Below are 27,392 nucleotides of genomic sequence, written 5' to 3' on the forward strand. Positions count from 1 at the left end.
ATGCTCTGAGACCAGGCTCTCTGCCCCCTGGCACTTGCTTCCTTAAGACTTTCTGATTAACTTTCTGACAGATTAGGCATGGTTCACTTATTTGTGTCACTATAGTAGAAAGGCCCATACACCCAAAATGCTTGAGGATGAGGTCATACATGCCCTCTACTCACCACTGACTACCTTGGTGTAAAACTGCTAGTAATTCCCTCATTATTTGCTTATTCAACAACTACTGGTTGTCTGGGAGGAGCCACTTCCCTTGGTTATCTAAGGTTGCCCCAGTTGTTCTAGTTCTTTTACTTCCTTTTCAGAGAATACAGCGATTCCAATTTCTTTGGGGATTGTTGGAGATTTGGGCTTGAAGTGTATCAGGAATGAAAGAAATAAAAAAGGAGAGTGAAAGAAAGAGAAAGAAAGAAAAAGAAAGAACAAGAGAGCTGCGATCAGGGGGTCTGCGAGTAGAGACTCATCAGACAACTTTATTGTTTACAAGGAGCTCTCTATATACCCCAATCTACGTGATAACAAGCAGGAACATGTAGCTAATGTGAGAACAAGGAGCAACACATAGCCTATGTGACAACAAACAGTAACATGCAGTTAACTGTCAGAATTACCCATAGTCTAAGGAATTTTTAAAAATCTCATCTGAAGGTACAAAGTCTATGTTTTCTATTCACTACAAAAGGTATGTGCTCATCTTTTCTTTCAGCCTTTAACTGCTTCATCCCATTTGATGGGAACTCTTAATTACTGCATTCCTGAGAGTGCAAGCATAGCCATGGAGACAGCACTAGCATGGAGACAGTACTAGCATGGAGACAGCACGTTTCTCCTTGTGAGGCCACTGTGCCTCAGTTTCCAACATCTCCCCTTTTTGTTTTAGTCGAGGTGACTGTGCCTGTCTTAGGTTGCCCTCCTCTGAGAGTCTTACCCGTCATTGACTACCAGCCAAGCTCTTCGACTAGGGGAAGTGTTTGAAGTGCTTTTCCTAGAACCAGATTATTCACATGTCTCTTGGCTATTATGCTTTGCAATGTTCTTCAAAAGCAGTGTCCAGCACAGGCAAGAATCATGAGCAACAGAACAAATATGATTAACCCTATTCCTAAAGCTGACAGGAAATGCTGTGATTTCCACCAAGTAACTGGGTTAAATTTTGTAATATGTGAATCATCTGAGAAAATATCCTTGATATTGGCTACATGAATTTGATTTTGAGACATTTCTAATATTTTTCTTTGTAAGTCAATTATTTCCTGAGAGATATTACTTTTCTGGCCTAGCAAATGATTAATCTTTTTTTCTATATCAGATGAATTACAGGCAAGAGGAGTAATACAAAAGTGGCTTTCATTCCAATCACATTTCAATCCCCTTAACAAGTTTAAATTATACAATTTATCTCCAATATGCAAAACAGCTATTTCTAAATCATTAACCCGATTATTAAACTGTTCATCAATGTGTTCTTGGCTATGCCACAAATCACTAGCATTTTTATGCCAATTGTGCACGTATTATTGAGTCTGAACAGTCTCATGCAAAGCGTCAGCAGCAGTTGCAGCAGCTCTGATGATTCCAATTAGTCCCATTATACTAATTATTAGGAGTCCAATAAATCTTTTTGTCCATTTCATGATTTCTTGCGCCATGTGTAGCAATAGCTGACTTTCACGTGATGACTGCCATATTCGGTTCATTTGCATGGGAATCCATATACCTCGTCGTCTTCTGGCTATTGTGACGGTGTCTCAATCCTGCAACACACTTTCTGACAGATAAGTATACAAGGCACCATTTTTATAAAACAAGGTATTATCTTTTATAGTTATTTTTCCAATAATGAATATGAAAGGATCCCTGACACATGCTTTCAATGGATAGATTTGATTTAATTGTAGATATTAACCTGTTTGACTGTAATTATCAATCCATTCATAAGCAGGGGCAGTTCCAAGAAATACTTTCCACAAGTTTTTATGTATATTAAGACTATAGGTGTCATTAATTCAAGGTGTTGGTAAACATTTTCCTTTACATTTCCAAACAGTAAAATTGTTAGTATATACCACTTGTTCACCCAAGAATAGAGATTCTGAAAAAGGATATTGCATATGTCTAACTTGTTGACCCTTGTTAAGTCCATACCATATAAATCTACCATTATATTCTTTGTGGGTCTCCATAGAAGCACTTTCCCTCACTATTCAATAGGAATCATTAAAAATGACAGATCCTCTTCCTATATGGCATTCCTGCCATCCCTGTTTTCAGGATTTTCGGGTGGACAATTATCATTTTGCTTTTCAGTTACTGAAGAATTATATGAAGGAAACAAAGTTATGAATAATTTTGTACCATTATTTGTCATGGTAACCATAGTCCAATTTTTTGTTTGCATGCAAGGAGGACTTTTTCCAATATATAATGGTGTATGATCAAAAGGAAGGATAAGATTATATATTTCCTCCCTTCTTCATCAAGTTTTAAGGGTAGTCTGTCATCTATAGGCCCAGGAAACACATGCATTTCATTCACAAATATAGGAAATGATGGGTCTCTCCATGTTTCTACCTGGTTGGGATGTACAACAAAGGGCTTACAGTTTGATTGTCTACCTAACAAATATTAGTGGTAGAAAGAATGGGGACCTCAAATCCTTCTCCTTTTATCCATGAGACTGTAAGGGAACTTCCAGAAAATTTGGTTCCTCTGGGGAGATAAGTCACAGAGGATCAGGCTGTGCCAGTGTCCACTAGAAATGTAATTTTTTTATGACATGGGCCTACCGTTAGATTTACTAAAGGCTCCCAGTGGGCTTTAGAAGTGAGGAGCCTCAGACCCCCTGAATGCTCAAAATTCATGAGGGGAATTACCGGACTCTCTTTCATTAAACTCCGGCAATCCCTTTTGAAATGACCCATCCTCCCAGTCAGAGCACCCTGCAGAGCCTTGCATTCTCCTTGTCCCCTTATCTAAATAAGACCAAGTTGCATCTTTATCTTGCCTCTGCCTATTCCCTCCCTGACCCATCTCCAGTCTTTTTCTTACCATTTGATCGACTTTGCTAATCACCACCTTTGCTTTCTGTTTCTGCTTTTCCTTCTCTCTTCTTACAAACACTTTCTGGGATTCTCTCAATAACTCTTCCAACGGCTTATCCATCCATCCTTCTTTTTTCAGAATCTTCTTCTGGATGTCAGGCCAAGAACCTTTTACATAGCTGACTTTTAACATTCCCTGAGCCACAGGATCTTCAGGGTCCATCCCTGAATATTTCCTCACTTGGTCCCTCAATCGTTGCAGGTAAGCAGAGGGCATTTCATCCTTCTCCTGGGCTACTTCAAAGGCCTTCTTCAAGTTTTGAGATTTGGGTATGGCCAATTTGATCCCCTGTATAATGAGGTCTCTAAAATCTTTCATTTGTGTTCTGTCACCCAGGTCATTATGATCCCAATTAGGGTCTGTGTTTGGGAACTTCTGTTCTATTGCCATCACCCCCTGTCCAGGTGGATGCTGCCTGTCCCTCTCCTTCATAGCTGCCCTCCACACCATTCCTCTTTCTTCTCCCGTAAAGAGGATATTCAGTATGGACATAAGTTCAGGCCAGGTGTATAATCTAGGACCCAGGAATTGATCTACTTGTTCAGCCAGCCCCACTGGATCTTCCATTAGAGATTTCATCTCCTCCTTGAAGTTCCTTACTTCAGTACTTGTCACTGGGGCATTGACATAGCCAATCTCCCCTGGCCCCATTGGGACTTCTCTCAGCGGATACAATGGCTGAATGGAGTTTTGTTTTTTCACTCTCTTCTCCTCAGATGCTCTGGTGAATGGAAAACTGTGTATATCTTTCTTACACTCTTCCAGTTCTTTCCTCAGCTGTTGGTGGGTGGTAACCGGTGTGGCTGTTGACCCTGCTTGATTCTCCAGTTCCCAAGGGTTTAGAATGGGTTCTATTGGGCCCTCCATGTCTAATGACCCTTTTCCTGGGAGGAGAGGGGGAACATGTGGAGGAGGGAGATTAGACAGGGGGTCCCAGGCTTTAGTTTCTACAGCTTTTGTTTCTGCAGCCTTAGTTTCCGCAGCCTTATTTTCTGCAGCCTTAGTTTCTGCAAGCTTAGTCCTGGAGCCTGGATTTTCAGCTTTCACAGGATAGAAAGTGGCCCCCTTTCCCTTTAACCAGCAATTGGCATAGTCAGACTCTTCTTTGGAGAAGGGTATTTTTCCATTAACATACAGTACAAGGTCAGCACAAAGCCAATCCTCATCTGACCCATATTTTGGCCAGAATACACCAGGCAATAAAATACTTTCCTTGGTCCAGATACAACAGCAGTATTGAATCATTTTCTTCTTGTCTTTTCCCTTGGTCCAAACACTATCGGTCCAATGCCTTAACATCCTCCCTAGTGGAGTATCTGGAGGAATGTCTCTGGGGGATCCTGCACATACCCCCTTCTGCTTTTTCCCAGTTGACCGACTGCCTCTATTTCCCATTCTGAATCTTGTCTGGGTCTCTTTCTTATGAATCTTTTGCTTTGTCCGTCTCTGGCCCTTTCCCTCAAGGGAGAAGGGAAATGCGAATCGGGACTCTGCACTCACTTCCCACCGTATGTCACAATTCTCAGGCACACACAGTGAACCTCAGACTCATTAGAATTCCCATCCACCAAGGTAATATTTAATAGCCTTTCTTGTTACCTTGGTCCATGCATGGTGTCACCTGGCCAACGAGAGGAAGATTTTCCCTTCCCTTTTTCTGGTCCACAATTGGCAGATCTAAGCGTCTGTTCTTGGGCCTCTTGGCTGCAAGAAGTGGGGCCCCTGCCGGTGGAGTCCAAGACCACTTAAACAGTGGGGCGTGCCTTCTCGTCGTCCACTCCAGGGGTCTGCTCTCTGAAGGCTCAGAATCCCAGATGAGCCCCCAAACCTGTTGGAAAAAAATCTTCTTCTGGAAGAAAATAAGGCTCACCCGATTGTGGAGAAGAAAAGAATTTATTCTCAATCTTGCAAGAAGGGGCGCACAACCAGAAAACGTGGCTGGTGCACCAAGCAAACAAAAATGCCACAATTTATAGCCCTAAGCCTAGCACGCAAGCCCTTCCTCTCTTTCTCCAGATTGGATACTAAAAGAAGTGACAGCCTATCGGAGAAGATCTAACTTTCCCGCGCAAAAGTTTGTGATTCACCGCTTCCATCATCACATTCCAACCATTTTAGTTTTTACCTGCTCCTCTTTGCCAAATAAGGAATGGAATTTAGTGCTGAATTGGTATTGACTTAGGTCTTTCTTGGGCATTTTTTGGCTGCCTATAGCACTGGCTTCAGCTGATTTCCTTTCTTCCTGCTTAACATGGGAGTGGGAGACTGAGGCAGTAGGCTGCCAGGTTACATTAAAAAATATTTTCTTCCTTTATATGAAAACTAATCTAATCTTTGTTTCTTACATTACGGAATGACTACAAGCCAAGGCCAGCAGGAAGTAGTTACAGAAAAGAGAGCATCGCCCTTCATCACCTCTTTAAGACAAAAGTATAAACCCTTGAAGGGTAAAATAAAATTAGTAGATGGATCTGGAGCCACAGGAAATGCAGGTAAATGCCAGTGGCCCCCAGGCTATGGGTGGGAGGCTGTTTATCTCTTCCTAGATAAAACTAAGTTGTGCCTGAGGGACAGTGAGAAGGTGCAGCCCTGCCCTTGATAATCGTGGCAACCACTCCAGTCCTGGGAAACAATTTAGCAATGCAAACTCTATATACATACCAGTCAGTCCAGAGAGATTCTCAAAATAGGGAAGCCGAATCTTAAATAAAATTAAACTTTGCTTCAAGGGGAAATAAAATATAGCCTGTGTTTGAATTCAAAATTATCTAATTCTGTATCCAACTGTGCCTAGAAATTCAATTAAGTAATATAGGCCCTTTAGACTTTGAATATTCAGAAAGGATGTGTATTCAAAGTTGCATCCAGAGGGAATTTGGGCTATATGTTAATTCAAAACCTTTATGCTAACTCAAAAGCTATCTGGTACTCAGGCAAACACTTAACAAAGAAAGTCATTTTTTTTTTCATAAAATCACCATGTGACTCCCCACCCTGTGCAAAAGGAACTTGAAAATCTTGTTGCAGCTCGGGTTTTGAACAGACAAGTCCTGAGTCCTGCTGTCCTTACTGAAATCTTTTTCCTTCCCAAGATCATTCCAGAGTCCTGGCCTTTCTATATGCAAATAATTGAATCTCTCTCCACTTCCACAACAGTAAATGAAAAAAAAAAAAAAAAGAAAGCAATGACTAAACTATCAGGAATTCAAATCCAGCAACATACTAAGAGAATAATATACCATAACCAAAGAGGTTGCTACTCAAGAAACGCAATGATAATTCCTCATTAGGAAACTATTAATGTGATCAATATGTTCACAGAGTAAGGGATAATGATGAGTACTTTGATAGACATTGAAAAACCACTTGTACAATTCAACATTCAATCCTAATTTTAAAAATACACTCTTGTTGATTTGGAACTGAAGGGAATTTTCTTTACCTTATAAGGGGTAATTATCCAAAACCAACAACAAGCAATAAACAATAGTGCAAAACCAGAAACAGTCACATTAGTGGAAGGAAGGAGACAGGAAGGTCTACTATCACTCCTTCCAGGCAACACTGTTCTGGAAGCTTTACCAATGCAACAACAAAAGGAAAAGGAAAAGGTCTAAATTCTGGAAAAGAACAAACATGGTTATCATTATTGGCATAGAATTTCATTTACACAGAAAACTCAATGCAATTAACTAGAAACAAATATGAGAATGAATAAAAATTATGATGTCTATATTGGTTAAGGTGGCTACATATGAGATAGACAAAATTCAATGCCATTCCCTGGTATCCTAATACCTTATTAGAAAATATCATGGAATTCCAGTTAAAAGGGCTAGATTAAATATATACATTCGTAGCTGCTTCCTCCCAGAAACAATTATAATGACAGTAAAGGAATAAAGAAGAGAATAGCCCATAAGGATGAAGACAATGGAAGAGGAATTAACAGAAGACAAGAAATGGCAACAAAAGTTTGGAGGCTAGCAATGGGTAAATGAATGGTAAGTGATTTAGCAGTAATGGGGGGAGTGAGTAAAAAGTGGGACAATCCATGCTATAGAACACTGGCAAGCTCACAACTCACAAGTATCCATTACCTCTAAAGGCAGGGTAGGCTGAAAACAGGAAAACTGTTTATAAGAGTTTTATGGAGACCATTGAGACATACCCATTCACTCCTCTACCTCCCGTAACCAGGCATTAGCCCCTTACAGAAGAGAAAGGAGGTTTATACCAGGAGAGTTTTGCACAGCCAGGCTGAAAGCAGAGGGATTCAGGAGACATCTCTATACCAAATGGTAAAATGCCGTGTCTCCTTACCCCACTAGGCCAGTAGAAGACTGGCAGCTGAGCTTCTATCTTTCTAGCAAAAGACTGGAGGACTCCTTTGTGATGAAACTGACAGACTTCAGAAAAAGGAGCAATAAAGAAAAACATGTAGGAATGTTCCAGCCAGCCACCTGTGGCCCTTCAGTGAAATTCAGCAGTCACCAAGACCTGGCCAAAAACAGAGCTAGAAATTTTTGAAAAAGCCAGAGGGGCTTGCCCCAGGTGATAACAAAACATAAAGATATAACAATGAAAACAGTGTGGTTCCAATAAAGGAAAAGTGAGCTCAGTGAAATGCAGTCAAGAATCCAGGAACAAGCTCATACATTTCATATTAGATAGAGTTGGTGTTGGAGAAAAACAGTGCTCACTGGGACATGGAGACTGATATGACCACAGGCAGAGAATTGACTGAGGAGCTCTCCCATCGGAAGGGGTCTGAAGAACAGACTTGAGCCCCAAAACCACCATGGTGGGGGTCTGAAGAGAGACTTCAGCCCACTGCTGGAAGGGGGGGAATTGAATTTTTGAATTGATACGGAACTTTCCTAGGTGGGGAAATGATGGTCAGTGGGAGAGGGGTGAGGGACCCAGTGAGGTGCAGGGGCCAATGGGGAGCCCTAGAAGTGAAAAATTTCCCTTGTATGGCTAGAGGGTAGTGGGATAGGGAGTTAGGCTTTCTTGGAAAGCTGGAGGACTGGCTGTTTCTTAGATCTGTAGGGAGTAAAGGGTTTCTTTATCTCCCTTTGACATGCAGGCACTGAAGGTTTTCCTCTCCTTCTGATATGCACACAGCCAAGATCTCTGTCTCCCTTACTCCTGCCTCTACCTGGTTTCTTTGTTTAAACTGCAGGGAAGTGCAATATCCTTAGACATATAGGCTTATGAGGGAGGGGGTAGCCTTTCCCCAGCGCATATGATGGTAACTGAGCTACAGCTTGTTAATTACTTCAAATCATTAACACTTGGCTTTCCAAATTACTGAAGAACAGGTTATGATTTAATATTTGAGCAAAAGTAGATGACTATCTCACAATAGTCTCAAAAACAAATTCCAGGTGATTAACCATATAAAGGTAAAAATAAACAAATATAGGAACTAGAAAATAGCAAAGCGTTATTTCAATCCTGGCACAGAAGAGGAGTTTCTAAGATTGATTAAAAAAAAATCGAAGAAGCCATAAAGTAAAAGATTGATAAACATGAGTACCATAGAATTAAGTTTCTGTTCAAGAAAAGGTATCATCAAAGACAAAATTAGCACTTCTGGTTATGGTGGAATAATTCAACTAGCCCTTTTGCTGCAAGCAATGAGGGAACTGGACAAAATACATGAAATAATTGCTTTTAGATATTGAACAGGCAGAGCAAAACTGAGACAAGGAAGCCTTCCAACCCCTGCGTTTCTTCCTGGAGGCTCTTTCTGGATCAGGTCATGCAAGAAGGGGCTTTTCAAATGGGGCATGACAGTCTCACTGAGCTCAGGCAAGGTCCAAGTGGGATGGGAGCTTCAGGAGACTGAAAGCAGAGGAAGTTTACGGAGGAGGAACACTGCAGAGGCTTGTCTCCAGAATTCTGCATAGTGTTCCCTGTGCATGCACACAATGGCTATAAGAGATAAACGAGCAAAAGCCAAGGGGAGGAGCTAGAATCTGGAAGTCTATGGAAGCTGCAAGACAAAGGAGAGGGCATCTTCAAAAGATCAGAAAGTCAAGCAACCTGAGAATTGTCAGCCAGCCAGAGTGCTGCTGACCCCGGGAGGAAGCAAGTCTTCTAACCTCTGATACTAGAACTATTTAGAAGTTCAAAATGCTGATGCATCTGCTTCCTCAGGAGCCTTTTACCTAGACAAGGTGAGAATGTCACCTTAGTTCAACCCCAGGTTTTATCCCACTCAGAATTCTGCTTTAAGCAATGGAAACAAGGAACTGATTTAGGGAGAGCATAGCCAATTTTCCTGAAAGTGTATTCAAGACTGTTGTGTTTGGAACAAAGAATGATCCTTCTTTAATCAGAATAAAGTATCATGTCCTAACAAAGATGTGCAATGTCTGCATCAACAATAATGAAATGGAAACAAGAAAAATTCCATTTTCAGTAAGGACCCAAATGTTTTTCCATGTCTTTTTAATAAAGAAAAATAGAACCAAAAAAATTAACAAGCCAAGGGCTTTCATTCATTCAAGTGTTTACTGAGGACCTGCTGTGTGACAGCCTGTGCTGGTTGTGGAGGTGGACACTGAGGAGCACACCAGGGCACACCATTGGTCCCCCTGCTTATGTGGGGTCAATGTCTTGAAGTGTGATCAGAACCAGTATCTAGGTTCTCAGCTTCTTCTCAAAAAAGAATTCAAGGACAAGCCACAGATTAATCAGGCAAGCAAAGAATTTAATGGGGTTGAGGAAAGAGAAGGAAAGTATACCTGCAGGGATGCAGGCAAGGGGGGGAAATGCAAAGTTCTACCATGGGGTCCGTGATTTATGGGGGTACAGGACTCCAGGTGTGCCCTGATTGGCATGCTTGAGACACAGCAGGGGAACTCTACTAGGTGATCCGATTCCCTTAATGGGTTAGGGGCTGGGTTAGGGGATGCTGGTGGGGGGTGATTGGCTTCTGGCTGCTGTCCACGAGCTCTGCAGGCTGTGCTGACCGCTGGTGATCGGCCTCTGGTCACTGTCAATGAGGCGTGAGGTAACCTGAAAGTGGGTGGGGTGGGGGTGCTGCCCCCCTTGCCTTGTCCCTCTTTCCACCATGTGATGAGGTTGCCTCCTGATCACAGAGCCGCTGGGTGTGCGCTGTGTGCTGTAAGCTGCAGGGTGTGCGCTTCTTAGCTGCCCCTTCCTAATTTGCCCCTGTGCTCAGCACATTCATGCTAGCTAGCAGGCCAGTGCCTCAGTTTCTCTTGCCAGGCTTATTAGGTTTTTCTACCCTTCCTCCTTAGGTCCCTATCTATCCTGCCTCAAAAGGGTTAAACAACAGTTCAAGGCAGGACACCCAGGAGGCCAAGTGGAAGCCCCAGAGAGCAAGTGGAGGCCAGAGGCTCGCAGGCAGCACATAGGAGGCCCAGAGCTGGCCGCCGGGAGGGACCCCCCCCCCGCTCTGCTCTGCACTCAGGCCACATCGTGACCCACGGATTTCTTGCAGACCCACTGGTAGGTGGCATCACAGTATATGTCATTCCACATCTGCTGAGTATGGACACAGTCCTCTGTGGGCCCGTTCCTGTGCTGCCAGTTGTCCAGCTGCTCCTTGCTCAAAAACCTGGAAATAGAGGGACGTTATTGAGCTAGACACAGGCAGTGGTCCTTGTCCCTGCTATGGCACATGGAGCTAAACTGACACGGCTCCCCAGTCCCCTTGCAGCCCCAGAACAGGGACAGAGCTGCGATGCCTGCAGACCTGGGTCTGGGGAGGACATCCTGAGTCACTGATGATCCAAGGATGGGGAGGGTGTCTGTGAGGCAGCAAGTTGGGGAGAAGAGAGGGGAGGGGTCTTTCCTTTCAAATTCCACCCCAGAACTCGCACTTCCCTGCAGAGCTGGACCCCTCCCTGCACCTTCCCTGGTGTGTCCAGGGTCTAAGCAGCAGCCAGGGCCCCTCGGGGAGGCCCAGCATCCCGTCACGTGACTTTCCCTACCTAGTCCCAGCCCTGGATACGAGGTGTGCTGTCCTGGGACAACATCTGGCCAGAGCTTCTCAGGATGCTTTACAAAGCAGCACGGCCTTTTTCACACCCACACAACAGTCTCAGGAGCACCCTGTGGCCTGGGTGGTCATGTCAACTGAAATGACCAGAGCTAGTGAGGTCTTTTGTTAATAACCTTGACACATCCTGATGCTGACCCCCACCAGATGGCCACCCTGGGCATCGATGGCCTTGGTGCTCCTCAAATCGAATGTGAGTGCCTGGCCTTCCCAGGAAGCCTGGGTCTCCTGCTCACGTGCCCTCCACAGCCATGGGATTGACTGACATTAAAATCGAGATTGATCTGCACCTGTGGACCAGGGGGTGTGTGGGGGGGTGCCGGTGCCACCCGGATGCTGCACACCGGCCCTGTCTGCTCTCAGTGCAGAAATTCCCAGGCAAGCATGAACAGATAACAGCAGAAAACAGTGCTGGAATGCGGGACTCGGCGGTTTTGCACAGGAAGCTTTCAGACATGTTGTTTCCTCTAATCTTCTCAAAGTTGGGACAAAACTGAACAAACGAGATGAGCCGGGTGCTTCAGAAAGTGCAAAAGCTACTAGTGAATCCTATTCTCCTCTATCAGGAGAAACAATAGAAATTTATTAAGTTGCTGCAGAAAATCCAGGACTTGTCAACAAATCTTGTTACCCAGGTGGTAACAAGAAGACACTGGGGAAGTGGACTTGGCCCAGTGGATAGCGCATCTGCCTACCCCATGGGAGGTCTGTGGTTCAAAAACTAGGCCTCCTTGACCCGTGTGGAGCTGGTCTATGCACAGTGCTGATGTGCGCAAGGAGTGCCGTGGCTCACAGGGGTGCCCCCACGAGAGGAGCCCCACGCGCAAGGAGTGCGCCCTATAAGGAGAGCCGCCCAGCACGAAAGTGCAGACTGCCCAGGAATGGCACGGCACACACAGAGAGTTGATGCAGCAAGATGACACAACAAAAAGAAACAAAAAAACAAAAACAACAACAAGAACTCACAGCAAATAGACACAGAGAACAGACAACTGGGGCGGGGGGAGAGAGAAATAAATAAAATAAAAAATACATCTTTAAAAAAAAGAAGAAGATACTGAGTAAACCTTCAGAAATTGTTCAATGAAGGAATGGAGCAGCATTTGAGAAATATGTAACATCTATTTAGGAATGAAAATAAACTAATGTGAAGCAACTTAATCCAGAATAGTTATTTTAAATTGTGGTGGATAGAGGTTTAAAATAGCAACTTGTAGTAATATCAATGGAAAAGCTACATGTTGCAGCTATACTACTGAAATAAACTTTCAAATGATTGTAGATAAACATAATACAGGGTGTTTCTTTTTTTTCACAGCACTCTGCGACATAGGCTACAGTCTAGTTATTATATTCAGAATTCACAAAATGACCTGAAAATAAAAACTACTTCTAAAAATTATGTAATTCAAGGGTAACATTGTTATCATAAACCTTCTATAATAGTGTAACTATTGCTTAATATCCTACTAATGAAACATTCAACTTCATTTTAAAAAGTCAAGATTCTGGAAGTGGCTGTGGCTCAATCAGTTGAGCTTCCATCTACCATATGGGAGGCCCTGGGTTCATGCCTCAGGGCCTCCTTGTGAAGGCAGCCTCGCCCGCACATCACCAAGAGCCACTGGCCTGCAAGTGCTATGTAGAGCCGACTCAGCAAGGTGACACAGCAAAAAGGGAGACAAGTAGAAACACAGAAAAGCACGCAGCAAATGGACACAGAGAGCACACAACAAGCAAGCCTCAAGGATGCGGTGGGATAAATTCAAAAATGAGTAGAGAGACACAGAAGAATGCACAGCAAATAGACACAGAGAGCAGACGGCAAGCAAGCCTCAAGGGGGGGGATAAAAAAAAATCAAGATTGAGGACAGGAGAGGAAGCCCAAAGGGACCTGAGGGGCTGAGGGAAAAGCATGCTCCCTCATGCTCTCAGAGTGCTGCCCTGCCACCCGCCTCTGACATGCCCTGCTGCTGACATCTGTCGAGCTCCGGGAATCCCCCTCAGTCATGAGGACAGTGGGGTTTGTTGTCCAGGTTTCCGCCTCCAGTGCAAGATGCTCAGAGGAATTCAGTATTTGTTACCACCTGACAGGAGACATGAAGGTTATGGGCTGTGCCCTCCCCTAGAGGAAGAAGGTCAAAGCACCAAAGTCCCTTGTCACACACCAACCCTGTCAGAACCACCCCAAGCCTCCAGCTCTCACCAGCCCTTCCTCAGAGGACACCGATGCCAGGTGAGTTCCTTGGGACACACAGAACTGCTCAGCCTCCTCCAAGACTTCTTGACATCAGAAAAGTAATGGAAGCTACCCCTGAAGAACTTCCAGCCTTGCAGGAGCAGCCAGAGAAGCTGAGCTGCAGCAGAGGTGGGAGGAGAGGGAACCAGGGGCTGATGGCAGATGTCCCAGAGCTGGCCTTCCTGAACCCGCCAGCAGCTGGCTACTGAGACCCACGTCCTTGAGGTTTGGTTCCCCAAGGGCAGGTGCTGCTGAGACCATGCCTCCATCCCACTACCCAATTAACCAGGGAGGGGCAGCTCAAGACGCCTGGCTCAGTACTCCTGGGACACTCGGCTCTGCTACCCGGAAAAACTCTCTGCTGAGACATGTGTTTTGTGATCCTGTCACTTTATTTCCCATCTCACTGCTGCCACCGTACAGTCCTCTCCATCTCAATTCCCACCATCTGTCTAGGAAGTTGTCCATCCATCCAGAGACTCCCTTACTTCCTTGACTTGATCTCCATCCACTCTGGCTGCCCACACCCAGGACTATCCCAGGACTTCCTCATCACCTGCTCTACCTGCCCTCACAGGTGTCACACACTAAGAGCTCATCCTGTCACCAGGAGCCCCAAGTCTCAGCTCTTTCCTCCCTCCCTGTCACCACATCCTGCTCTGTAACATCATCTCTACTGCAGCTATTTAAAATGGTACCACAACACTCATTTCTTCATTCATATGTTCAACATTCATGCATTCGTTGCTCGACATTCTTAAGCTTCTATGACCCAGGGACTGTTATAAAAAGACCAATAAAACACGATTCATGCCCTCAAGGAATTTACAGTCTTGTGAAGTGAGAAAGATATAAGAAGGGTATAGAAGATGCACTAATTAAACACCACGTACAGGTTAGAATAGAGGCACGAAAGAGGGTGTCATCTCTGTTACCTGGGTTGGGTGGTGGGTGGGGTTTAGGAAGGGAGTCCAGGATGAGATGTTCCTAGAGATGAGTCATAAAAAAAAAAAACAAAACTGAAGGGATGGGGAATGGGGAATTAATACTTACTTGGTAGAGAGTTTCTATTTGGGGCCAAGGAAAGCTTCCAGCCAGAAAAGATGACGATGGTTGCACAATATTGGTGACTGTATATACAGAAATAGATAAAATGGGAGATTTTATGTTATATACATGTTACCACAATAAAAAAATTTTAAGAAAACAAAGAGCTGTACAATACAAAGAGTGAACCCTACTCTAAACTATGGACTCTAGTTAATCATATGATTATAATAATATTGGTTCATCGATTGTAACAAATATACCCACTAAGGGAGAATGTTAATCATGGGCAAAGCTCTGAACTTTCCACAGGATTTTCCTGTAAACCTACAACTGCTCTAAAATTTAAAATTTTTAATCAGAAAATCACTTTTAAAAATCCAAAAAAAAACTGAGGAAGATTTTCCAGGTGATCAGGTCCAAGAAAAGCCTTCCAGACAGGGGAAGTGGCAGATGCAAAGGCAGGCAGGCATGAAACCACATGGCTGGAGCTGACATGTGCAAACCTGGGCTATGGCCCCCATGCAACGGGTGGGAAAGGAGCCTGGAGAGGCTTCCAGCACTACATCTTATGCACATAACAAGGAATTTGGATTTTTCCCTGAGAGCAATGGGAGGCCCTGAAGGGTTTTACCCAATGGCTCAGGTTTGCACTGTAAATATTTCAAAGTGGTGTAATGTGAAGGCACAACAGGAAAAAAAGACCATCCCATCTGGGCCAGAAACATCCATCAGAACCCAAATGCAAAGATCTCAGGAAGAGACAGACAGCGTGGACCAGGCGTTCTCAAAGTGTGTTCCCTGGACGAGCAGCATCGCGCCTCCTGGGAATGTGGCAGAAATGCCCCTTCTCAGGCACAGCGCAGAACTGCTTTTTCTGAAATTGTTTCTGAACCGTCTGTTTTTAACAAGGCCGCATGTGATTCTTATGCTCTGAGGCCTCAGAACCAGTCATCCAAACCCAACCCAATTAGGGCCCACCAGCAGCCTCTTTTTATAAACAGTGTCACAGCAGCAGACACACCCATTCATTTACACGTTCTCTTTGGCTGCTTCAGCAGTGCAAGAGGACAGCACTGAGGAGCCCTGACAGAGACTGTGGCCCACATGTCTCAATTTTACTATTTGGCCCTTTAAGGAAAAGTTAAAGTAATGATACTGCACCCTGACTGCCCATGTTTTAAAACTTCGTGGTGCTCAGGCTAAATCCCAGACCAAAATCCATAAGATTTCTGTACATGAGTCCCAGGCATGTGCTTGGGTGACTCCAATGCACAGCCAGGAAGGAGCACCTCTCAGTCCATACTAAAGCAGGAGGGCAGCAGTGGGGCTCGAGGAGAGGCAGGAAGGAGGAAAGACTTCCAGGCACTGGTCTGCATGGCCAGTGATTCCTTAGACTCAACTGGAAACAGGGGAAAGAGCAGGGGCTCGGCACTGCCTGCCAAGTCCTCATTTGTCAGCCCCCATCTCTCCAGCAGCTTCTCCCAACCATCCCTTCTCTCCCCCAGCTCCCTATAGGCATCCTCCTCCTTAGCAAGTGACCTCCTATGCCACCCCAAAAGAGATGTGGTTAACACTAGCTCTCGCAGTCTTGTGTTCCACAGCTGCACATGGACACCAGCTTCCACACCTGCTCCCCTCCCAGCCTCAGAGATTCAAGTACCGTCCCAACCTCCTTCAAGGCCAGTCATGCAACGTGCATTTGACTGTCCTCCCTATCTTCAGCCTCCACCTCTTTCCTGTTCCCCTTCCTTGAACCTCAGGTGAAGCCTATCTGAATCTAGAAACTCACTCTCAAGTTCACCAAAATATTAGCAAGTGGTTCTGATGGAAAGCAGGCAAATTTTCATGGCAATACTGATGCTTCTTTTCTCATCTTGCAATTTTTAAATATTTGCCACACTGTCTATAATTAACAGATAGATGTTGTAATGGAGGAATAGATGATTTGAATTTTACTCCTCCCCCTTCTCACCTTCCCTCTCAGCTATGTTCCTTGACAGACTTATACACCTGATCGATTCACGCCCAACAACCATGATCTGCTTCCACCGAAATTTCATTCCAATGACTTATTAATTGCCTAGCCTCGGTGGACGCTTTTCGGTTCTTATTTTACATGGCCTCTCTGGCATGTGCCAGAACTGACCACTCCCATCTGGAAATTCTCTCCTCTTTTGGCTTTCCCACATGCACATCTCCCAAATCCCCTGTCCTCAGTTGGTTCACCCACACGTCTTTCCCTTCTTGACCCCTGAACCTTGATTCCTGACCCCACCCTAAGCCCTCTTCTGTGTTTTGTCTCATGCAAACCACCCACTCCGACTGCTGCAACCAGAACCAACATACCCGGGCACCCAAGCCTATGCCTGCAGTCCTGGCCTCTCTCCTCAACTCCAGACAGCCTGCAGGTGACGTCCACTTGGATGTCCCCCAAAGCACCGCAGCCAGCATGTCCAAACCTTGCTGCTCCTCTTCCTCCTTTATTCCTCAGTTGGGGACCCCTCTGTTCAGTCACCCAAGTCAGAACCTCAGGGTTCTCCTTAAAACCCTTCAGTGGCTCCTCATTTTCTGGAGGATGAAAGCCAAGCTTACTCAGAGGACTTCCAATCTAGCCCGTGTCTCTCCAGCCCTGGCCACCCCTCTAGCCCAGGGTTTTTCAAATTGCAATCACCAACTCATTAGTGGGTCATAAATTTGGTTTATCAGTTTTCACAAGCTTTGCTCTTTTTTTAAAGAATAGAATATAAAATGTCAGAGTTCATGCAGGAAAGGTTTTGCTTTTTGAAACTTGCATAGATAGATTACATAGATGATTAGATAGAAAGATAATAGATTTCCTTCCGCCCTTCCACAAAAGGTCCCTTCTCCCCTTCTTTTTGCCTCCCCCCCTCTCAGTTCCCAGTACTTGCTTCTAACTTAACACCTCTTCCACCAATCTATATGACTTTGCTTACAGGTCTGTCTCCATTTTGCATCTTGTAACCTTCTCAAGAGCAGGCATCATGTCTTATTCATCTTTAACCCCCTGACACATGGTAGATGTTCATGAAAGTTTTGTCAGACACATGTGCGAATGCTGGCTACAAGGTTAAGTGCGTTACGTATGTTGATTCATTTGATCCTCCCTGTGAAGCAAATCCTATTGCCCCCGTTGTGCAGGTGAAGCTCAGCAAAGGTAAGGAACTTGTTCAGGATCACACCGTTTGTGATAGCTGGAGGTCACAAACAGGTTGTCTGGCCCTACAAGTACACTCTGCCATTACCACACACCTTCATCACAAAGATCTGGTTTGCAAAAGGTGAAATTTTGTGGAGAGATTATAAGCCACCTGAGAGCAGGGACATAGTTTCTCATGTCTTTTGCGCTACTGCCTGGGCACAGAGGAGCCGCGGCATTTATTGGATTTGTCCTCTCTCCACCACCCTTGCTCTTTCCCAGAGGGGACACATGCTTGAGGCTAAATGGGCAGAAACATCCCAGCAACTCCGCCCTCTGCATGGTGGACTCTCCCTACCACTTACTTTGGGTCCTTTGTAGTTGCTCCTGTGAAGCAAAGGCTGCGCGGAGGGTCTCCAGGCTGCTCTCCTGCTCCTGGATTTTCACGCTTAGTGAGTTGGTATTACTCACATTAACTTGTAGCTTCTGGATCTCAGCCTGTGCCTCCTGCAGTCTGTTTTCTCACATGTGGGTCTGGGAATTTAAGGCAGCACCCTTCATTCCTTGTGTTAGGGTCTCTAACTCCCCTGGCATTTTCCAATACTGCTCTTATTCCTGGGACATCAACTTTTGTCTGCTCCATCCTGCCCTTTGTCATTTGGGTCTGGGCAATGGCAGTTTCCAAATCTTTTTTAACAACTGAATCACTTCACCAGCCCCGTCCAACCGACCTCTTAATAACTGGATCTCAAAAGTGCTGTTGTCTACTCTGCCTTTTATAAAGTTCTGGGTCTGGGAATTGAAAGCACTTGCATTTCCCAGACCTCCCCAGGGCCTCTAGATCTCAGCATTGGGCCCTTCCAAACTGCTGCTTAAAACCTGGTGCTGGGTCCTTAAAACACTGACCTTGTGCAGGTTGTCTTTCAAAAGGTGGGTCTGAACACTGGCATTCTGTAAACTCATATTTGCAAAGTGTAAACCTGCCTTTAACACCTGAATTTCAGCCTTGGCATTTTTTAGGCCTCGGCTTCATATGTGGGGTACAACCCTGGTATTTTCTGATTGTAAGAAATCTTGGGTCTGGGAATTCAATGGGTTTGCATTCTCCAGAGCTCTCTTTAGGCTCTGTATCTCAGCATCAGACCCCTCCAAGGAATTCCTTAACATCTGGGTCTGGATATGACAGGTGCCAGGATCCTCTAGAACTCCTTTGACCATCCGGATGTCAGCACTGGTGTTTTCCATGTGGCTGCTAAGCGTCTGGATCTGAGCACAGACATTGTCCACCTTGTACTTCAGCATCTGCATCGCCACAGCCCAGGTGTTAGAATGCTCTTTAAACAGCTGGAGAGCTTCTTTATCTCAGCCACTGGGCCAAAATGTTGGGAATCTTCAGGGGAGGAAATGCAGAGGTCGGGCAAAGAGGCCCATTTCATGGGGAAGCACAGAGATCAACCAGTGTGTTCTAAAGTTTTCCGTGTGGAGATCCTACACCATGGCCCTGAGAGCACCACCAATGGCCTGTGCCCTCCCTGACCCTGGACCAAGCAATAGCCAAAGATCTAATTAGCCATCACACATGAACTAACGGATCCAAAGCATTGAAATTGTTGCTTACTGTAAACTAGTTACCCCCACACACACCAAAAGTCATGCTGGTGAGGCTTGGGTTCTTTTGCTGTTGTAACTGAACTTGAAAATAACTCATTATATAACTTAGAGCTGTTGAAGTTAAATTCCACAGAAATTTCACCATTAGAAGAGTCATAGAGAAAAAGAAGATGTGAATAAGGCCCATGTTTAGTCCTGAGCTATATTTGTACAACAACCATTGAGCCTCTTGATTCATCATCGTTACTCCTTGAAACCATGTAGACACAAACATAAATTTTCTGATTACGAATTCCAGGGGGGAAAAAAACCACAGGAACAAAATAGGTGCTCCTGGCAGAAGGCCCCTGTTCAATTCACAGTGCTATGATGGAGGGGTGCCACACCTTCAGGTCACCCGGGGCCTCTGAGCTGAAATTGCCTCTGAAAGGGCTGGGCACCCCTACAGAAAACAGAGGACAAGAGTCCCTTCAGAGCAATTTGGGGATATGAGAGCCCTGAGTGAGAGATCTTGGCCACCAGGGCCGTTTAAGGAAACTGCAGCCCTTTCCTCTGCAGGGTCTTTCCCAGCAAGCCCACCTGCCACTGCCCCTGGTCTTGCCATCACCCTTGGCTCTCCTCATGTGCGAGGACTCAATTTCACACATCCATGGTCACCGCCTGGTTCCATCCTCCCCTCAGGATCCATGCCCTATTCCTCAAGCCCTGGCTAGGGGACATGTGAGACCACCTGGCCTTTGGAGGTGTGAGAACAGAACAGGAAGTCAGGGTTGATCTTCAACAAAGAAGCAAAGGCAATTCAGTGGAGAAAACATAATCCTTTCAAGAGATGGCCCTGGAACAATTGAATAGTAATATCCAAACAAATAAAAATGAACTTTAGGGAAGCAGACTTCACCCAACAGATAGGGTGACCACCTACCACATGGGAGGTCCTCGTCAAACCCCGAGCCTCCTTGACCTGTGTCGAGCTGGCACATGCGCAGTGCTCATGGGCACAAGGAGTGCCGTGCCATGTAGAGGAGCACCAAGCTCAAGGAGTGTGCCCTGTAAGGAGAGCCACCCAGCATGAAAGAAAGTGCAGCCTGCCCTGGAGTGGCACTGCAACAAGGAGAGCTGACACAAGAAGATGACACAAGAAAAAGAAACTCAGATTCCCGGTGCAGCTGATAAGGATGGAATTGGTCACAGAAGAACACGCAGCAACTGGACACAGAAATAAGAAAACTGTGGCGGGGGGTGGGGGTGGAATAAATAAATTAATTAAATTAATCTTTTAAAAAATTAACTTCAATCCACACCTCACGCCTTTACACAAACACTAACTCAAAATGAAACATTGACCTAAACTTTAAAATTTCTGGAAGAAAATGTGAGAATACCTTCATGACCTCGGGCAAGGCAAGCAGACTGAGAGAAGATATTTGCAAATCACACATTTGAGAAAGGACTTGTGTCTAGAATGCATAAAGAACTCTCAATATTCAACAAGATGACACACTCATTTTTTATTTAGACAAGAGTTTGAATGGATAAATTTTTTTTCAGTGACATATTTAACTATACGAAGTAAAATGATCAAAATCATTAGTAATTAGAGAAATGCAAACTAAAACCACTATGAGATATCACTCCTACCTACTTATTAGCCTGGCTGAAATGAAAAAGACCCATCATCCCAAGTGCTGAAAACGATGTGAAGGAGAAGGAACTCTCATCTCCGTGGGTGGGACTACAAATCCTACAAACATTTTGCAACTTGGCAGTTTCTTAAAAAGTTAAACATGCACATACCCTATGACCCAGCCATTCTACTCCTAGGTGTTTACCCATGATAAAATAAAGATTATTCAATAAAAGGACTTATAGATGAATGTTCACAGCACCTTTATTTGAAATAAAAAACTGGAAACAATCCAAATTCTGTCAACAGCTAAGTGGGTAAGTCGTGGCGTAGCCATTAAATGGATCACTGATCAGCAATAAAAAGGAATGAACTACTGTGCATGCCATGGCATGGGTGAAACTCAGGATAGTTATGCTGAGTGGAAGAAGCCAGAGAAGAAAATAAAGAGTATGTCCAGTCAATCCCTTATATGTCTATAAGGAGAAAATGTGAACTAATCCACAGAGACAGAAAGTAGAGCCGCAGTTGCCTGGGGAGGAGGGAAAACTGAGCAGAGGGATTACAAAGGGTTACAAACTATGGTGCAGGTAGGGCAGGTGGTGAATGTGTTCAGCATCTTGATTGTGGTGATGGTTTCATGGGTGTACACATATCAAAACATATTAGACTGTGCACTTTATGTGCACTTTGAGATGCACATTATACTTATAGCTACATTAAAAAGAAAAAGATTATGCCCTCCTCTAAAGAGGTCAGACCCACTGAGGGGCCTGGGGATGGCAGGGGAGAGGCTTGTCCTGGGTTCTGGGCCTCCTGACACCGGCTCCCTTCCCGCCCTCCCTCCCTTCCACCGTGGCTACTCACTGTCTGGTTCCACAGGTGGTGGCCAGGTGGTGTCTCCCAGGTGGGACTGAAACTTCTGGAATGAGGGATCTGCCTGCGTCTGTAGAACTGAAAGACCCCACTCCTGGGTCAACACCACCTCTCAGCCTGGGGCTTGGGGGACACGGTGCACACACCCCCTAGCGGTTGGATTCCAGAAGGAGGGAGTTGGCTCCAAGCCCCTCTCAGGGTCTTCCCTCACACGCTTTGGCTCTCCTTATGGGGCGCACTCCTTCCTCATGGGGCTCCCCTATGCAGGGACACCCTGAATGGCAGGGCACTCCTTGTGTGCATCTGGACTGCACGTGGGCCAGCTCCAAACGGGTCAAGGAGGCCCAAGGTTTGAACTACGGACCTCCCATGTGGTAGACGGACGCCCTATCCAGTGGGTCAAGTCCGCTTCCCTTTTCTAAGTTTTGACTTTGGTAATACTGACACACACCACACAAAATATGTTGTACAGGGAAATATTAACTTCACATATGTATTTACTCCATGAAGGTAATCTCATGCCATAATGAAAACCTCTATGAAACCATTCTGGAATGACCACACAAATGGTATCAGTACATACTAATGAAAATAGTGATAGCTAAGATATATTGAACCTTACATATGTTCTACACTTCTCACACATAACTTATTAATCTGCTCATTAATCATGAAATACTGATTTACCAGAAACTAATCTCCACATTAGAAGAGAGACTGAAGAACAGAAAAGTTGAATCACTTGCCCAAAGTCTCACAGCTAGTGAGGGGAAAGCAGGATCTGAAGCCAGGCAGTCTGGCTCCCCTAAACCATTACACCAAAACATCTGCCTCAAGCTACTGGACACAAGGTCGGTTTTGCAGCATTACTAGATCTGCATTACATGGAGATCTAACCCATTACTACGGAAACCAGCAACAGGAACTTTTTCATTATGCTTTTACTACCAAACCTGCTGCTGGTAAATTACAGCAACTTTCATCCACGTGAAGATAGAATTGGCATAAGACAGCTCCTTTCTTTGCTGATAGGGCAGTGGTCACCAGGTGCAGCCTGTGCAAGCCTGGGCACCTCCTCTCCCCCACACGCGTCTATTCATACTCCTCTCCCCTTCACCCTTGCCAGTGAGCCAAGGTCACCAGGTCTGCCCCTGGCTCAACTGGGAAAATAAGCAGCAAATAGAGGCCCCAGCGTCTGTTTTAGGCTTGCCATCAGGGTGATTGAAATGAAGCCACTAATTTGAGAGAATTCACAGACCCCTCGGTAGACATATTCTCAGAACCAGAAAGGGGCTGAGAGCTGCTACCCAATCTGATGGTGCTGCAGGAGGGTAGCGGGAGCTCGTGGAGAGGGACACTATTAAAAAATGACCCTGTGAAACTAATCCTTACATCTGACAAGGAAATGACATGTACCATGCTTGGAAAAAGCATGGTCTTGGAATCAGGAATGGTTGTGCTTCCCTTAGGAAGTGTGTCTTTTTGTGTTTTCATCTTCTGGACATGGTATATTTTGTGTCTCCCTTCATAGCTATTATCACAGTGTGTAATTAGAGGATTATTAGAGAGATTTCCTGATGAATGTCTGAAGTGCTATCTGAAGAGACAGTCTGTTTTCTGCCCTATTAAGTGCCATTAGGATGTCTGTCTGCTTCACTGTACCTCTCACAGAACTTGGCACAGTAGGCCCTCACCAAATGTCTGTTGAATAAGTGAGTGCATGAGACAATGAATAAATAAAACATGAGCAACGGACTGGTCAATTTCCTTTTTTGTGTGCGCTGCTAGAAAATTTACAGTTGAATGATTCTTGCATATCATAACAAGTGAAGAGGATCTTATCCTTGTGTTTTTGTATTAGCCTCCTTCTTAATACTATTTTGTGTCTCTACACTTAATTTCCTTCTTTCTTTCCCATCTTCTTAGTCTGCCTTGCTATATTTTATGAATCTCTATAGACTGCCTTAAAGCCCTTTAGAACAAAGTGATAAATAGATGTTTGCCAAGGTCTTACATATATATTTAAAGTCTTCACACTAAACCCTCTGCCAAACATCTGATCATCTGTGAGCTCTTAAGAACAGTTGAGGCGAAGTGGACTTGGTCCAGGGATTAGGGCATCTGCCTAACACACAGGATGTCCCGGTTGAAACCCTGGGTCTCTTTGATCCGTGTGGAGCTGGCCATGTGCAGTACTGATGCGTGCAAGGAGTGCCCTGCCATACAAGGGTGTCCTCCGTGTAGGGGAGCCCCACGTGCAAGGAGTGGGCCTTGTAAGGAGAGCCTCCCAGTGCAAAAGAAAGTGCAGCCTGTGCAAGAATGGTGCCGCACACAAGGAGAGCTGACATAACAAGATGATGCAAGAAAAAGAAACACAGGGAAATGGTCCTGGCCCAGTGGTTAGGGCATCCGTCTACCACATGGGAGGTCCGCAGTTCAAACCCCGGACCTCCTTGACCCATGCGCATGCTAATGCCCACAAGGAGTGCCCTGCCACACAGGGGTGTCCCCCGCGTAGGGGAGCCCCACGCTCAAGGAGTGCACCCGTAAGGAGAGCCGCCCAGCGCGAGAGAAAGTGCAGCCTGCCCAGGAATGGCACCGCCCACACTTCCCGTGCCGCTGGCGACAACAGAAGCGGACAAAGAAACAAGATGCAGCAAAAAGACTCAGAGAACAGACAACCGGGGGAGGGGAGGGGAATTAAATAAATAAATAAATCTTTAAAAAAAAGAAAAAGAAACACAGATTCCCAGTGCTGCTGCTAAGGATAGAAGCGGTCACAGAAGAACACACAGGGAATGGACAGAAAGAGTAGAAAACTGGGGGCAGGGGAGGGGAGAAGGGGGAAAAAAGAAATGAAAAAATCTTAAAAAAAAAAAAAAGAATAGTTGAGGTTTGGTAGGTCCAGCACTATGCTAACTCTTAGAGCAAATTTGCTCCAAGCCTAGAAACTACAATGTGGTCATTTCAGTCACTTGTGTGTATTGTGTATGTGACAAGCCCTTTTCTAGGAGATCTAGGCAACCTAGTATCTAAGAACCAACATAGAGTTATGGATTTTGGACCAAAAAGAATCTCGCTTTAGAGGATTCCCGAATATATGGACATCCTAATAGACAGTTTGCTTTCACTTGTGCCCTATTTGGAGGGGGAATGGAGACTGGGGGCAGTGAGGCAGGCTGGGCAAGATCCTGGTCTGGCCTTGAGAAGAGTCTGCTCACATTACAAAAAAGAAGGCAGGGCATCATGAAGTAAAACTATTAACAAATAACTTAAACCCCTTTTAAAAATCTCTACTATAAATTATTTACGTGCTAGTGGGAGGATTTACTTTCAAGTCTGAAATTCTACAATTACTTTCTTTAGCCATATCACTTCATATCTTGACCAAGTACTTTCCCTTAAAACAATTTCAAAATCCCATAATGAGAACACCTCACCCTGCAGAAGTTAAACATTTCATATCCTCCAACCTGAGAAGAGCTGAGTGCACCCCCAGTGCATTTGCTTCTGTCGGGAGGCCAGACCAGCCCTCCTTAGGGGTTAGTCAGAAGACACAGAATGTCCATTTATGAAACTGAAATTTGGTTTCTATTATTAGGCTCATTTGAGTCAGTTAAATCTTAGACCGACAAACTGGAAGAGGAGGAAGGAGTGGGTGTAAAGAAACACATGACCAATAGTCATATGTTGTAGATAAATGAGAGTTTCTGGAAGAATTGGATAGGGTGTGGGCTGGAGTTTTTTCATTTTTAGGGAATGGAGATTAGGATCGAGAAGAAAAAAGGCAAGACAATAGGCCAGACCAGAGCGCCTGCTCAGCACCCTAAAGCTGCCTGCCCTTCCCATCCCCCTCCTGCCCCCACCCCCAACACCAGGTACTCTGCGGTCTGGCTATCAAAACCAGCAGACTTGGTCCCGGACTCCCCGCTGCCTCCCTGGATGGAGGAGGGGAGGGAGGCAGGGAAACCAAGGAAAGGAGACGGAAGGTAAGATCAACAGACTGTCAAGACCTCCTCAGGGACCTTGGGGGTTTTTTGTTTCCCTCCAAAGTGGTTGAGTTGCACAAAAATCCAAATCCACTGGGGACTGGTCACCTTCCAGCTCCCTTTATCAAAGTGCTAGTGGCTGCAGACCTGGCACCTGCTCACCTGCAGCTGCAACCGCGCTGCGGGCGCCGCAGGCGGAGGCCAAGCAGGAAGGCAGGGAACCCAGAGGAAAGCCCCAGGCAGAAGTCGTTCTCCAGACAAACCGGCCCACAGCCCCCCATGCGCAGACCAGCGCCTGGCAGCCCTGATTTCTGAAAAGCCTCCAATGTTACATGAGCAGAAATCAGTAGGTGTGAAATACATACCCTTTCGCTGGGAAGAAATGCAGCGCGGATGCGAACAAAATCAGAGAGGGCACTCCTCTGTCTGGACCCAGCAGCTCTGGGAAGGGGAGGGATGCCGGAAGGCTCGAGAATTCCATGAAAATTAACAAAACCAAGGCAAGCCTAAGGGTCTTACCTCCTGCGCGGCATCGCATCCATCTCTGGTCTTCGCTGTAGGATTCTCCTCTAAGTCAGCTGAATAAATCCACCCAGCTAACCTGCAGGACAATATTTCCTACCCCTCCTGTAGTCCCGCGCTGGTCAGAGCGGCCGAAAGGGTTTCTCTACCCACATCTGCCTGAAATCCCCCAGCCATTCGCTGCTTCTTCGGGTCAGTGGGGATGACAGACAACAGAGGCTGCTGCTCCTTGACGAAGTTTTCCTTCCAGCGCCTCCCTTACAGTGCTGCCATCAGAACTAATCCATCTCCCACCCCGGGCTGCGAGGAAACGCGCTCCTCCCCGTGCGCGCTGACGACAGCCCGCGCCCCGGCGCCCGCACAGCCCCCTCTAGCGGGCCGCGGGGCGGGCGCCGGGAGGGCGGGGGCTGCAGTGCCCGCCCCGCGCTGCCGCAGTCCCGGGCCCCCGCGGGCAGCTCCCCTGCTCTCACGCCCACCTTCACCCACTAGGGAGCCCCTCACAGCAGCCCAGAGCTAATAGCAGTAACTTACCAGGGGGAAATCTGAATCCTCCCTGGGTGAAAAATGAAGCCTCACTTAGAAGGTTTTTGTCCAGGAAGTAGGTACATCCTGGGCTTAGAAATAACGCTGTTAGTGATTTTTATAGGAACTATTGGACAATTTAAGTTCAAAGCCAAGATTACCCCTATACTAATTCTGATTCCATTTCCAACTAGGACAAAAATCTTTGTCTTGCTGAGCCCGCTGGGGTTATGGGACTTGTCCAGCTCCCTAAATTCTAGTTACTAACTCGCCTCACCCCTTCATCCTCGGTGACCTCCCACTCCTCAAGAAAAGGTGTGAGGAGGAAACTGGATGCGGAGCCAGGACACCTGGTTGCAGTCTGAGTCCTGCCATTAATTCGCTGTGTGACCTTGATAAAGTCAGGACCTCTCTGGGTCTCATCTTCAAACGGAAAATGACAGTGTACCTAAAAAGGCAGCTTCGGGGTCTAACACTTGCTGGCAGTGTTTCTCAAGAGTGCCCTCGAGGAGCAGCATATCAAAGGGTACCTTGGATGTTAGACCCCCAGGCCCGCTACCAGCACCCAAAATTCCCCTCAGTCAACACTCCCTCTAAGGGGTTGGAAGGCTGTGTCTGCAGGGCAAGCCCCCGTCACGGCCCCCCAGATCATTGCTCCCCCA

General features: G+C 45.8%; 2 long non-coding RNA genes across 3 annotated transcripts; both read right to left on the reverse strand.

The window, feature by feature from the left end:
* Positions 1-437: 437 nt before the first annotated feature.
* Positions 438-7,934, reverse strand: LOC131274006 (uncharacterized). The gene is made up of 2 exons (XR_011646169.1): positions 3,049-7,934; positions 438-1,754 (listed from the first exon to the last, which is right to left on the reverse strand). It is a non-coding gene; the product is annotated as an uncharacterized lncRNA (long non-coding RNA).
* Positions 7,935-9,802: 1,868 nt separating this feature from the next.
* On the reverse strand, positions 9,803-26,496 carry LOC131274007 (uncharacterized). 2 transcript variants are annotated; one of them, XR_009181205.2, is made up of 3 exons: positions 26,206-26,496; positions 14,433-14,466; positions 9,803-10,696 (listed from the first exon to the last, which is right to left on the reverse strand). It is a non-coding gene; the product is annotated as an uncharacterized lncRNA (long non-coding RNA). The 2 variants fall into 2 exon arrangements; XR_009181204.1 differs by lacking the exon at positions 26,206-26,496 and having other exon boundaries at positions 14,433-14,505.
* Positions 26,497-27,392: the final 896 nt, after the last annotated feature.

The sequence above is a fragment of the Dasypus novemcinctus genome, chromosome 17 (genome assembly GCF_030445035.2).
Source record: "Dasypus novemcinctus isolate mDasNov1 chromosome 17, mDasNov1.1.hap2, whole genome shotgun sequence".
Lineage (NCBI taxonomy): Eukaryota > Metazoa > Chordata > Mammalia > Cingulata > Dasypodidae > Dasypus > Dasypus novemcinctus.